Here is a 12,500-nt window from a genome sequence, read left to right on the forward strand (position 1 = left end):
AATGGGAAGGCAAGTGGAGACAAGCGTCACGAACATGGACTCAGTTAACCCAGCTTACCACCACACACCTCTTCGTCACATGACACGGTCTATGAGAATTCTTACACTTCAAAAAAAGCCCAACCTCGACAGCTTGGTTGTTCGCTCATTTGATTCAGGACGAAACAAAACATTTACAAGAACTTCGACCTATTGGCTTTTAAAGTGGACAAACAGAAAACACATAAGACAACAGTTATTGATAACTGATGCTGTGACTTAATCATATCGTAGAATACAGCATGACTTCCCTTCTTTGTCTCTGTTAATCTAGGGAGAAAATATCCAGCGATATTTCTCCGTAGGCCTAAAGTTCGGCCATGACCTAGGCAAAATAACTTGCGCAGCCGCAGAAACAAGAAAATTGACAAAACTGGCCTTGCCAAGACTGAAACAAAATATAGTTCTACAACTTCTAGGCTTGGGTTGATTGCCCATGTTGAATTTCCAATGATTTGTTGCCGCATCCCATGAAAAAATCTCTTTACTTTGGTCATGCCATATATACGTTACAGCTCAGTCCATCCATGGTATCGCGTGATAGTTTGTCTCGACGGGGTGAAAGAATATAATGACGTCACTCTCGGCAGAGCCTCGAGTGACGTCATCATATTCATTGACCCAGTCTCGACAAAATATCAGGCGATACCATGGATGGACGGAGCTGTAACTTATACATACGACTGTGATGTATCCAAGATGGTCGAAGCAATGACAAAAGTCATTATGATTCATGATACAAGAATATTAACAGGCCACCCCTTTTCAATGGTGATGCTATTAATGTGTCCAAATGGAAGTGTTCTCTCTATTCCACGCAAAAGCCTCGACTTATATCTATGTCGGTGTACACGGCCGTTCACACGGAAAGGAGCGTATCTTTAAATGAACGAAAACGAGCTAAACCCATGTGGGCGAGAAGAGGGTAACAAGAAGTCACGAACATGCTCTTATTTGTCACAAATCCTCGACCGATTTCAATCCTCGACCTTTTGACCCTCGACCAAATGTCTTCGATCTTTTGTGCCTTTTTGTACATTTTGTGCCTCGACCTTTTGGTCCTCGACTTTTTGGTTCTCACCCGTCACAATCATGCAATGATTTGTCAAGAACGAGTATGCATTTGTTACGAACATGCACATATTGATCACGAACATGCACTGATTTGTCAACAACATGCACTCATTTAAATTTTATTGAAAAATGAGGGTGTGACAGTGCTGCCTCAACTTTTACAAAAAGCCGGATATGACGTCATCTATTTATCGAAAAAATTGAAAAAAATGTCTGGAAATATCATTCCCAGAAACTATCATGTACAATTTGATAAACATTGGTCCAGTAATTTACTCTGAATCGCTGAATACACACACACAGACACACATACACCACGACCCTCGTCTCGTTTTCCCTCTTGTCAAAACTTGATTAAATGTAAAAATACCCTCCTTCCTGTGTATAAGGCCAAACAAAATATATGTTGGTTTTGGGTAGCATGACCCAAACAAAATAGGGTCGGTAGGTCGGCCTTTTTTTTTTTTTTTTTTTTTTCATAGTCTCGGTATGGTTAGCAAAATGTGCCTTTTTTTTTGGGGGGGGGGGGGGGGGGGAGGGGGGGGATTTTTTTGAGAAATGAAAAAAAAGTGTTAGAGTTGGCGGGAAAAAATAGGGTTACCCTAAACCAACATATATTTTTGTTTGGCCTAAGCTTTCCACCACGCACGCACCTCTCCAGGCCATAAGAAAGAAAGAGAAAATCCTTAGGCTTGGTAAGATATCAAATATCAACAGTCTGGCTGTTTCAGTCATGCGCGAAGATTGACGCAGGTGCTATCACACAATTGATTCAGCCCAAAATCCCATTCAGCACAGAGTGTAACCACGCTGTACATTGCCGGTATGTTTCCAAGTGGAAACGCGATCTGAAAGACGTGGGCAGATCTATAGCTGGTGATTTAGAATAGAAGAGGATTTACGCGAAAAGGAAGGTAAAAATCTTGTATGCTCGTTTTCTCCGCCCCCTCTTCTGTTCTTTTGCCTTGGCTGCAGGCACAAACACCTTTTCGCGAGCTTGAGGGCAGCCCTCGGCGCTTCAATGCGTGGCTCGATCTATCTTTGACTTTTGTGTGTGTGTGTGTGTGCTGAATGCACACACACGGTTGAGACAGAAAGTGCATCACAATACCGCTGTGGGCTTCATCGGCATTGAAAATAAATTTGGAAAGCTGATTCTATGACCATTTATAAGTTAAAATGGCACCAGATGGCACCATTTTGCTTCTTTGAGCCAAAATTTTTTTCCGGGGGGGCATGTTTGCTGATTCCAAAAACATATAAATATGTTATATTCAGATTAAAAACAAGCTTTGAAAATTAAATATATAAAAATTATTATCAAAATTAAATTGTCCAAATCAATTTAAAAACACTTTCATCTTATTCCTTGTCGGTTCCTGATTCCAAAAACATATAGATATGATATGTTTGGATTAAAAACACGCTCAGAAAGTTAAAACAAAGAGAGATACAGAAAAGCGTGCTATCCTTCTTAGCGCAACTACTACCCCGCTCTTCTTGTCAATTTCACTGCCTTTGCCATGAGCGGTGGACTGACGATGCTACGAGTGTACGGTCTTGCTGAAAAATGGCATTGCGTTCTGTGAGTTCGACAGCTACTTGACTAAATATTGTATTTTCGCCTTACGCGACTTGTTCTTGATTTGTCTAAATTCTGCTCATGATTATCACAGGTGAAGCAAATGGCATGATAGGATGTACATGTTACTTAGTTCAGTCTTAGTTGCAGTGCTGCAAAGCAAGCACAACTGTACAAATCAATCTTCGTTCTAATCAAAACACACAGAAAGCTCCGTCACTGAACACATTACTGAAAAGGGTACGAAGGGAAACAATTTGATGAAAGTGGTACGAACGGACACATTTTCCCGTCAAAATCAGTACGAACGGACACAAAACTGTTTTTTGCAAATTCAATTCGTCTTATGAAGTTATGGTTCACATAGGTCCAATATCACACGCATTCGTACTTTGTGCTATTTGAAAACGATTGGAATACACAGAACTTGTAGTGGGGGCCTGTTTCACTCTGATCTAACGAATGTGTATGAACGGAAACGCTTTTCGTACGAAGGGAAACATGCACTTTTGTACGAACGGAAACATGGGGTATGAACGGAATCTGTATGTTTTCAAAAGACAAGTGATTGTACAAAAGCCATGGGTTTCTATAAACTTCTGTTCAAGCGAAATGTCGTAACAGGCAATGGTTTTGGTGATCATGTGCAAATCAAGGGTCAGATTCGATAACAGAGCGAGAAAAACAAGAAAATGTTAAAAAATCAGGCAATTTTGCCACGTTCGGCCCGCGTGTGTTATTATTAGGATTCACTAGCACCTTGGTACTTATCGTACACATAGCCCAACCATTTCGCTACCTTATTCTTTCAATATCACACAAGCGCGCTGCCCACACGACTTACCACAACGTTTTTCCCGAAGCAAGTGACGAAAATGGGGCTGTATGAACGGACACATCCTGCGGATGAACGGAAACATCCGGTGGATGAACGGAATCAGTTGACACACCGTGACTGCATGTCTACTAAAACGGCTACATTTCGTCTACAACACATCAAAGCACAAGCCGCGTCTGCATCCCTCAGCAGGTTCACGTCATATTCCGGAGTATTCAGATCAAAGCACGAAGCCGCGGCGTATCAGCACGATTGCAAAACTGAAGAGAATTCTCATGCCCTCGTACAGATAAAACACTCGAAAGAATTACACGCACTTGTCACACACAGAAACAGATTGCATATAGATCTACATTTGATCATTCAAAACAACAATCGCGCTTTCTGTATATGTCTCTGAGAATTTACACACGCACACACTAGCTCTCTCTGTCCTAAAATATCAATATGTGACAAGACAGACAGAGAGACAAACAAACAGACAGACAGACAGACAGAGACAGACAGAGACAGAAAAACACACACACACACACACACACACACACACACACACACAGTGTGTGAATGTGTATTTGTACGTCTCCATGCGTGTCAGCCACGGTATGTGCGTGTGAATGTCTGCGTATAAATGCTTCTCTTTACATCACTTAATACATTTTCTTTTTAAGCATACACTTTTGAACCGAACTCAGAATGTTTTATTACCTGCGTGTGTGTGTGTGTGTGTGTGTGTGTGTGTGTGTGTGTGTGTGTGTTTGAGAGACGCACACAGACAGCCATAAACAGACAGAAGAGCCCGGGCGAAGCCGGGTCTCTCACGCTAGTTAAAGAAATAAGGCTTTGTTTTAGGGATTTTAACCTTAGGTGCCAACCATAAAAAAGCAAAGACAGCCAGACCAAGAGGGCCGCACCACCGGGGTAAACTTGCGTACCCTGCTCAGTGACATAAAGCGGTGCTGTTCACAAGGTGTTAACTGGGGGGCCCGGGTAGCTCAGGTGGTAGAGCACTGGACTTGTGATCGAGAGGTCGCTGGTTCGAATCCGGGCCGGGACGGACACGGGTCAACTTTATGTGCAGACCCAGAGACGGTATCCATCTCCCACCCCCGTGTCACCACAATGGCACGTTAAAGATCTTGGTCATTCTACCATAAGTGCAGATGGCTGATACCACCTAAACACGCAAACATCAAAAAGCCGTAAAACTCGAATCGTATAAACCAATTCATGTCCAATATAGGCAATTAAGACCTGACGGACAATAAGCCCCTTAAAATTTACTTTTTACTTTTTTGGTGTTAACTGGAAACAGAAACCACAATTTCCACTTGAAAGTATCACACGTCTTCTCAAACGTTTAGATTTGAAGTGGTGTACACATAAGTTTGGCAAACGTGCTTTGAACTAGAGTAATGGCGTAATGGCTTGGTGGTAAGACGCCGGCCTCCAAAGCGGAAGGTCGTGGGTTCGAATCCCGGCCGCGTCTGGTGGGTTAAGGTGGAGATTTTTCCGATCTCCCTGGTCAACTTATGTGCAGACCTGCTAGTGCCTTATCCCCCTTCGTGTGTACACGCACGCACAAGACCAAGTGCGCACGGAAAAGATCATGTAATCAAAGTCAGAGTTCGGTGGGTTATAGCAACAAGAAAATACCCAGCATGCTTCCTCAGAAAGCGGCGTATGGCTGCCTAAATGGCGGGGTAAAAACGGTCATACACGTACAAATCCACTCGTGCGAAAACACGAGTGTACGAGGGAGTTTCAGCCCACGAACACAGATGAAGAAGAAGAAGAGTAAATAAATGCTCAATACTAAAAGCACAAGTCTAAGATGGTGACCCGAATCATTTTACACGGCAAGGAACATGTCTTTAATGGTAAACAGAAACGACAATTTCGATTGGTAAAGCATGACATGTATTCTCAAATATTTGCGGTTTGAAGCGGTGTGTTCACCTGCGTCTGGGAAACGTGCTTTGAAACTAGAGTAAATAAATGCTAATAATAAAGTCCTGGCCAAGACTAAGCCGAATTATTTGCAACGTAAGGACTGCAAGCAGAAACGACAATTTACACCTGACACATCATACGTATCTATATATATATACGACTTGTGTCTGTGTGTGTGTCTGTTCGCGATGCGCGGCCAAGGTTCTCGATGGATCTGTTTCAAATTTGGTGGCCATATTCAGGTACACCCGGGACACAACCTGGTCGATGAGATATTTCAACACGTGCTCTCAGCGCGCAGCGCTGAACCGATTTTGTTTTTTTTGTCTGGATCCACTACCAGTAACTCTTCCTTATCTTCTCCAGTGTTTTCAGCGTTTACCTCCCTTCCTTCGTATGGCGCGCGGATATTCCCATTTCGTTACTATTTTTAGAAGGTCACTGCACGTTACTATTTTTAGAAGGTCTCCAGTGTTTTGCGCGTTTATCTCCTTTCCTTCGCAGCCTGGTATTCGGCTCTACTTCTTCCCGGCGAAGCCGGTACCCGGCGAAGCGGGTAATCATCCAGTTATCAAATATTTTCATTTAAAGTGGTGTACACATGAGGTTGGCAAACGTGCTTTGAAGCGAGAGTAAATACAGGCCCAACATTAACGCTTGTCATGTTTACATAACCCTCTGAACGCCGAGTTTCTCTTTTGTCCCACTGACAAAAAAAATTTGAATATGATTCAAGCGGGGACACTACTAACATGGCAACATGGTTATTTGAGGTGGGTTTTTTTTATTGGTATTCTAGCGTGTCGGTTAAAGAAAAACGAACTGGATTAAAACGCTTCAACGGGCAACACGACGAATATAACAGCATGATTGTTTGAGTTGTACTGCAATACTATGTAATTAAAAGAAAACGAAATTGACTAGTACTCCAACGCTTAAACCGAGAATATGTGACCCTCCACCACGAAATGAGTCGCATGTCACCTTTGCATGATTTTCATGTTTTTACATTTTCCTAAAGAGATTTTTATGCTCTATCCAGTGGTGAAAACCGTTTTAGAAAAGAGCAAAAAAAAACTGTTTGAGTTATAAGCCTGTGACTAAGGTGATCCTCCCACTGTTACCATACACTCCCCGGACTTATATTAAGCCTAGCGCAGAACCGCGCGAGGTGACATGCGACTCATTTCGTGGTGGAGGGTCACATATTACCAATATAAGAGCATGCTTATTTGAGTTGTTCCGCAATGCTATCCTACTGTTTAGGTTGTAGAAAAACGAATTTGTTTCTAACGCTTCAACCGGGAATATTACCAATGTAAGAGAAATGTTATTTGAGTTGTTCTTCAATGCTTAAGGCCTACTAGTGTTTTGGTTTCAGGAAGACTTTGATTCAAAAGCTTTAACTGTGAACACTAACAATATTACAGCATGATTATTTGAGTTGCTCTGCAATGCAATACTAGTGTTTAGGTTAAAGGAAAACGAATTTAATTCAAACGCTTCAACCGGAAGTATTTCCAATAATACAGCTTGACCATTTGAGTGATTCTGCAATACTATAGGCCCTACTCGTGTTTCGGCTACAAGAAAAAGAACATGACTCAAAAGCCTCAAATGGGGACACTACAAACATCACAGCATGATCTTTTTTAAAGGACCAGACCACGCTGTTTTAAAGGTTATTAGAACCACTAACCGATGACTGAAGGTTAGAGAAATGCACCTAAAGATTCCAAAAATGTAAAGAAATTCACCGATTCGTAGCTTAATCATTGTGATTTAATTAAAAACGTTCCGCCAAATTCGTCTGCTAAACGAGACTTCGAAATGGCCGCCAGTAGACGAGAACCGGCTGTGACGTCACTTAGTGTTTGGAAACCGAAAGTTACAGCTTACGCTCAAGTGGGCGTTTGCCTAAATCGAGCATCAACAGCACGCCGAAGGAATGCGCACGGCTGCTGATAGCTATGAAGTATAGAAAAAAGGTTCAGGCATCAGTTGTCACCTTTTTCCGATGGGCTTACAACTTCTGCAGCAAGACTGATTAACTGGAATAGGCCAACACGATGTGCTGTGTTTCGCGACACTTTCTTCCAATGCGAACGCAGTTAAGCCGGCAAGAAAACCTGGCACACACAAAACAGCTGTTGCCTAACGCAGTTCCAGTTCCGACAATTGTTGACCACTCACAGGAGGTCAGAAACCGGATACCAATGTCATCAGAACGATCTGCTTTCACTAAACGCAGACGAAAGGAAGTGAGTACATGTATACTGAATGTGTTCTGTAAGGGATAGGGGTTCAGTGTCACTGGGCGTTTTTGTCAGACTGACAGTATTTGTAGTGGAATGGCATCTGTTCCTAATTTTAAGCACATGTGTTAAGATTACAGATTAAAACATATATCTGTTACTACATGTCCGTCCCCATGCACCCACCTTAAAGTTCCCTCTCTCTCTCCCTCTTTTACACTCACCTGGGTAATCGATGAGTCTCAGGTTTAATCAGTGTCCGTCCATATACACATAGACATTCACACAAACACACACACGTTGTTATAGTTGTTATCTAATTCAGTGTTGTATTAAATAGATAAAGAAATCGTTAATACAGCAAGCTTGCATGAATAATTTGCTGTTGTCCTTTTTTTCAGATCAGGTTCTGTAATACAGTAATTATAATTAATACAAGTACAAATTCATGTTTGCAGTCATACTCATAGTGTGTGAGTGTGTGTGTGTGTGTGTGTGTGTGTGTGTGTGTGTGTGTGTGTGTGAAAAGCACTTTGATACTTAAAACATCTGTGTTATTTGATTTTATTACAAAACTGCAGTCAGAATATTAAGCAGACCTATTCCAACAATACATTTTGATCAGCAGTAAATGTAATGTCAAATTATGAACAACAATCATGTGAGCAGATATATCTAACAGAAACAAATAGTCTAGCAAAATAATACAACCAAGTACATGTATGGACATCATCATCCACATAAAAAAATTGATTGTAGGAAGAGCACTCTGTGTTATTACCACTGCTTCAGTCAAACTGCCAGTTCAACTTTATCTCTGTGGGTTTTTTTTTTCTCTCGGAGTAACATGGGGAAAAAAAAACCTTTAAAAAACTTGCATGCAACAGAGCTGGATTGTTTCTAGTGATCATGCAGCATGATTTATCCGCATAGAAAACTACTGAAACACCTAAACAGAAATAGCAATGTCTACAGAAAAAACCCACTGTTTGATTGCTGTCTGTAGTACTCCTCTTGCTAACAGTGGCATTAAAATAATTAAAACTAAGCTATGCTCTCTTGGGGGGGGGAAAAGTGCTCTAAGTACTTTTTGTGTCTACATAGGCAAAACAAAACTATGCAATGTTTCAGATTTCCTGACCCACCCTATGTTTTTCCTCCTTATCCTGGACTATTTTGGACTCTTACAAAAATGTAGGCTACTTCAAAAATGACAAATCTTAATTTTGCAGGCTTACAAGGAAATTGACTCTTCTCTTACAACCAGAATACACCATGATTTCAAGCAAATAAAAAAACTACATGCACCTGAGAAAAAAAACAGTTTAATTCAAGAAGTTAGACCTCCTAACCCCAGCTTTTCAATTCAATTCAATATGTTGTTGATGTTGATTATGGAGCTTAACGTCCTCCCAGGTAACTAGGGACCTATATTGGGGCATGATTTTTTATACAATGTTAAAAGTGTAGGGTGTAATGGGGGGGAGGGGGACTGGAGGGTGACGGGGTGTAGTCGCTAATAAATTTAAAGGTGCGTTTATTATCTAATATACCAGACATTTTGTTTTGGCTGGTGTACAGAATAACATCACATAAAATCGCACTCGCAAAACATACAAAACACATAAAATGTACACATCATAACCCAAACCACACATATCCATACCAGCACCATCACACACATATCCACATACATACTCTAGTTTGTACATTATAAAAATAAATACATTATGATTAATATCATTACTAGTCAACTTAAATTAAGGCTCAAAATAGGTCTTAAGATGGATGTTATTTAGTGTAATGAAGAGATTATAAAAACCAAAAAAAGCTATGAGAAAGAAAGTATGAAAGAATTATGCCCTTTCTCCGGTGAAAGTTCTGCTGATTGTGGTAACTTTTTTTTCTGTCTAAAACAGGCATCAGGTTAACTGAAATTCAGGCTGCTTTCCCATGCAAAGTACAAATGCAAGTGTCCATAAACCAGGGTTTAATACAAAGTCATGTAGTATGTGAGTGAGTTCTGATGAAAAAGTGATTGTGTTGTAATATTGGTTATTACTGAGTGTTGATGTTACAATGATTACATTATAAAAACAACAACAGAACAATGTGAAGAGCAAACTTCTTCTGTGGGCATGCAAGTGAGTTAATCTTGTGTGTGTGTGTGTGAAACTATATGTGACTGAGTGTTACAAATTTAAATGACAACAGTTTTCTTGATAGCCTTTAAAAACAACAACAAATACATACATTTAACAATCAAACAAATATAGGCACCTCAAAAAAAGTTGTATGTACACCTTCGTGGCTGGTGATGCATTCTTGCTCCCCTGCAAGTTTTCATTCTACAATGTACCTCAGGCTAGCTTCCTCTCTCTCTCAAATCTGCCCCTCCCACACAATACAACAGGTACAGTGGCCACTCTGACACCAGTCTCTGAAATAATCAAGAACAGTTAAAACTGCGATGAGCTGTTGTTCTTTTACTCGTGAATGCAATGCATGAACACTTAAACAATATCCCACTTATTCGCGAGTGCGTTGACAAGGCGAGAGTGAAAAAATAGCACAGACTCGAAAGCAGACGATAAGTTCAGCACAGAGAGCGGGCGTGTTTACCTTTGATCGCTGAGACAAACAGTGTCGCAATTTTCATCGTCACTGTTTCACTACTGCTGGAAGTGGCCTCCGCCCTCATCTTTCATGCTTGATTCGAGGAGAGAAACCGGTAGTTCGAACATGTACGGTTCAATTTTGTCTGCAGTTACGCTTGTTGTTGTCATGTTGGTAAACTACCATCTCCACACGGTGTGACGTCACGGATAATTTATTCATAAGCCAGTCTCGCGAAGATCACGCGGCACAATGGCGGGTCGTTTTGGAGAAGAAATCCGTCGCTTCGGTCACAAAATTCGTCGGATTACGGCCTTAGAAGATTCCGAAGTAAACCAAACATTGTTGAAGACGGTAAGAAAGTGGTTTTCTAACTAACTGCAAACATCGGGAAGTGTTCGGTCGCGCAGGAACACGATTCGAAGCGTTTTTGACGCTAAAACAGCGTGGTCTGGTCCTTTAATTAGGCCATAGTGCTATGCTTGTATTTGGCTAAAGAAAATGAATTTGATTAAAACGTCTTAAACAGGAACATTATCTGCAATGTCATACTAACGTATTGCCTGAATAAAATCAGTCTCATTCAAATGTCGCAAACGGGAAGGCTACCAACATTGCATCTTAATCATTTGAATTATTCTACACTATTATGCAAGTATTTTGGCTAAGGGAAACACTTTTAAAGTCAGACACTCCTTATTTTAAATAGGAAATCCGATCTCATTTTCAGAGTCTTTTCTTCTCCAAATTGTTTTTAGGTCAAACGTGTGTTTATTCACACCGTTTGTATTTCCGCGTTAACTTGGCTGCCTACTGTTCAATAGTCACAAATTCTGCAGGTCATATCCGGGACACATAATACCAGGGACTTTCAAATCGAGATTAGTACTAGTAACTTATAATGTTACTTCGACGCTCACAGAGTTGCAAGATAGAGAGGCGCGCGCAACTTTTGTCACGAATCCAACAAACTCTAGCAATAGTTTAGGATCAAAGCCTATTGAACTTCAATTTAAATTTGGCCTCTAAGAAATAAGATTTATGCTGAATTGGCGTCGCATATGACCCCAAATCTGGGTTCTCGAAAAAAAGACGGCAGTGAAAAAAACCTTAATAATTTGCCGTTCACTACCGACCGAATGTAGAATCATAACCTAATGGGCAGAATATACCTGCTCAGTTTCAGCGGCACAGACGACGCACGGTCTATCATTTATGCCGCGATGGGGATTATGACGAGTACTTGTCCTGTTTTCCTTTCATGCAACGTGTAGCGGGCTGGGATAAACTGCAGTGCGTCGTCGGTCCTGCTGAAGTTACATAATTATGTGAGCGGAGCCCCTGATGAGGCAGAGCGTTGGTGATAAGAAACAAGGGGAAGTAATTCTTTCTTTATTTTGTGTTTAACGTCGTTTTCAACCATTCAAGGTTATATCGCGACGAGGAAAGGGGGGAGATGGGATAGTGGAAAGGGGGGAGATGGGATAGAGCCACTTGTTAATTGTTTCTTGCTCACAAAAGCACTAATCAAAAAATTGCTCCAGGGGCTTGCAACGTAGTACAATATATGACCTTACTGGGAGAATGCAAGTTTCCAGTACAAAGGACTTAACATTTCTTACATACTGTTTGACTAAAATCTTCACAAACACTGACTATATTCTATACAAGAACCACTTAACAAGGGTAAAAGGAGAAACATAATCCGTTAGTCGCCTCTTACGACATGCGGGGTGCAGAGAAATAAGGATGTGGAAAAGAAGACTTTTGGTAAGTGAAATAAAGGTGATGGATCCAGTCAGGTAGAAATAAGACAACAAGAAAAGAATTGGAAAACTGCAGGGAATAGTAGGGAGAGTTTTCTTGGAAGGAAATATAGGTGAAAGGACTGGTAAGGCAGAAATAAGACAAAAGAAGAGAAGTAAAGGGGTGGGGTAGCTCTGTTTAAACGCTCCCGCCGCGTGAAGGCGACCCCATGGGAGCGGACGTGACTGCACAACAAGAGTAAGTGAGAGGTATACGGAACCAATCTCCCGGCACCTGAGAGAATAACAGGCATCAGCAATGAACAAGCGACCTTCATCCTTTCATGCTTATTACCGGAGGTAGATTTTGCACAGGCACGTATTGTTTTCATCACTATTGA

The 12,500-nt window shown here is 41.1% G+C and overlaps 1 long non-coding RNA gene across 1 annotated transcript; it reads right to left on the reverse strand.

Annotated features, from left to right (window-relative positions):
- Positions 1 to 8,286: 8,286 nt before the first annotated feature.
- Positions 8,287 to 10,808, reverse strand: LOC138981421 (uncharacterized). Its single transcript, XR_011460630.1, has 2 exons — positions 10,361 to 10,808; positions 8,287 to 10,178 (listed from the first exon to the last, which is right to left on the reverse strand). It is a non-coding gene; the product is annotated as an uncharacterized lncRNA (long non-coding RNA).
- Positions 10,809 to 12,500: the final 1,692 nt, after the last annotated feature.

This window comes from Littorina saxatilis, linkage group LG12 (assembly GCF_037325665.1).
Source record: "Littorina saxatilis isolate snail1 linkage group LG12, US_GU_Lsax_2.0, whole genome shotgun sequence".
Lineage (NCBI taxonomy): Eukaryota > Metazoa > Mollusca > Gastropoda > Littorinimorpha > Littorinidae > Littorina > Littorina saxatilis.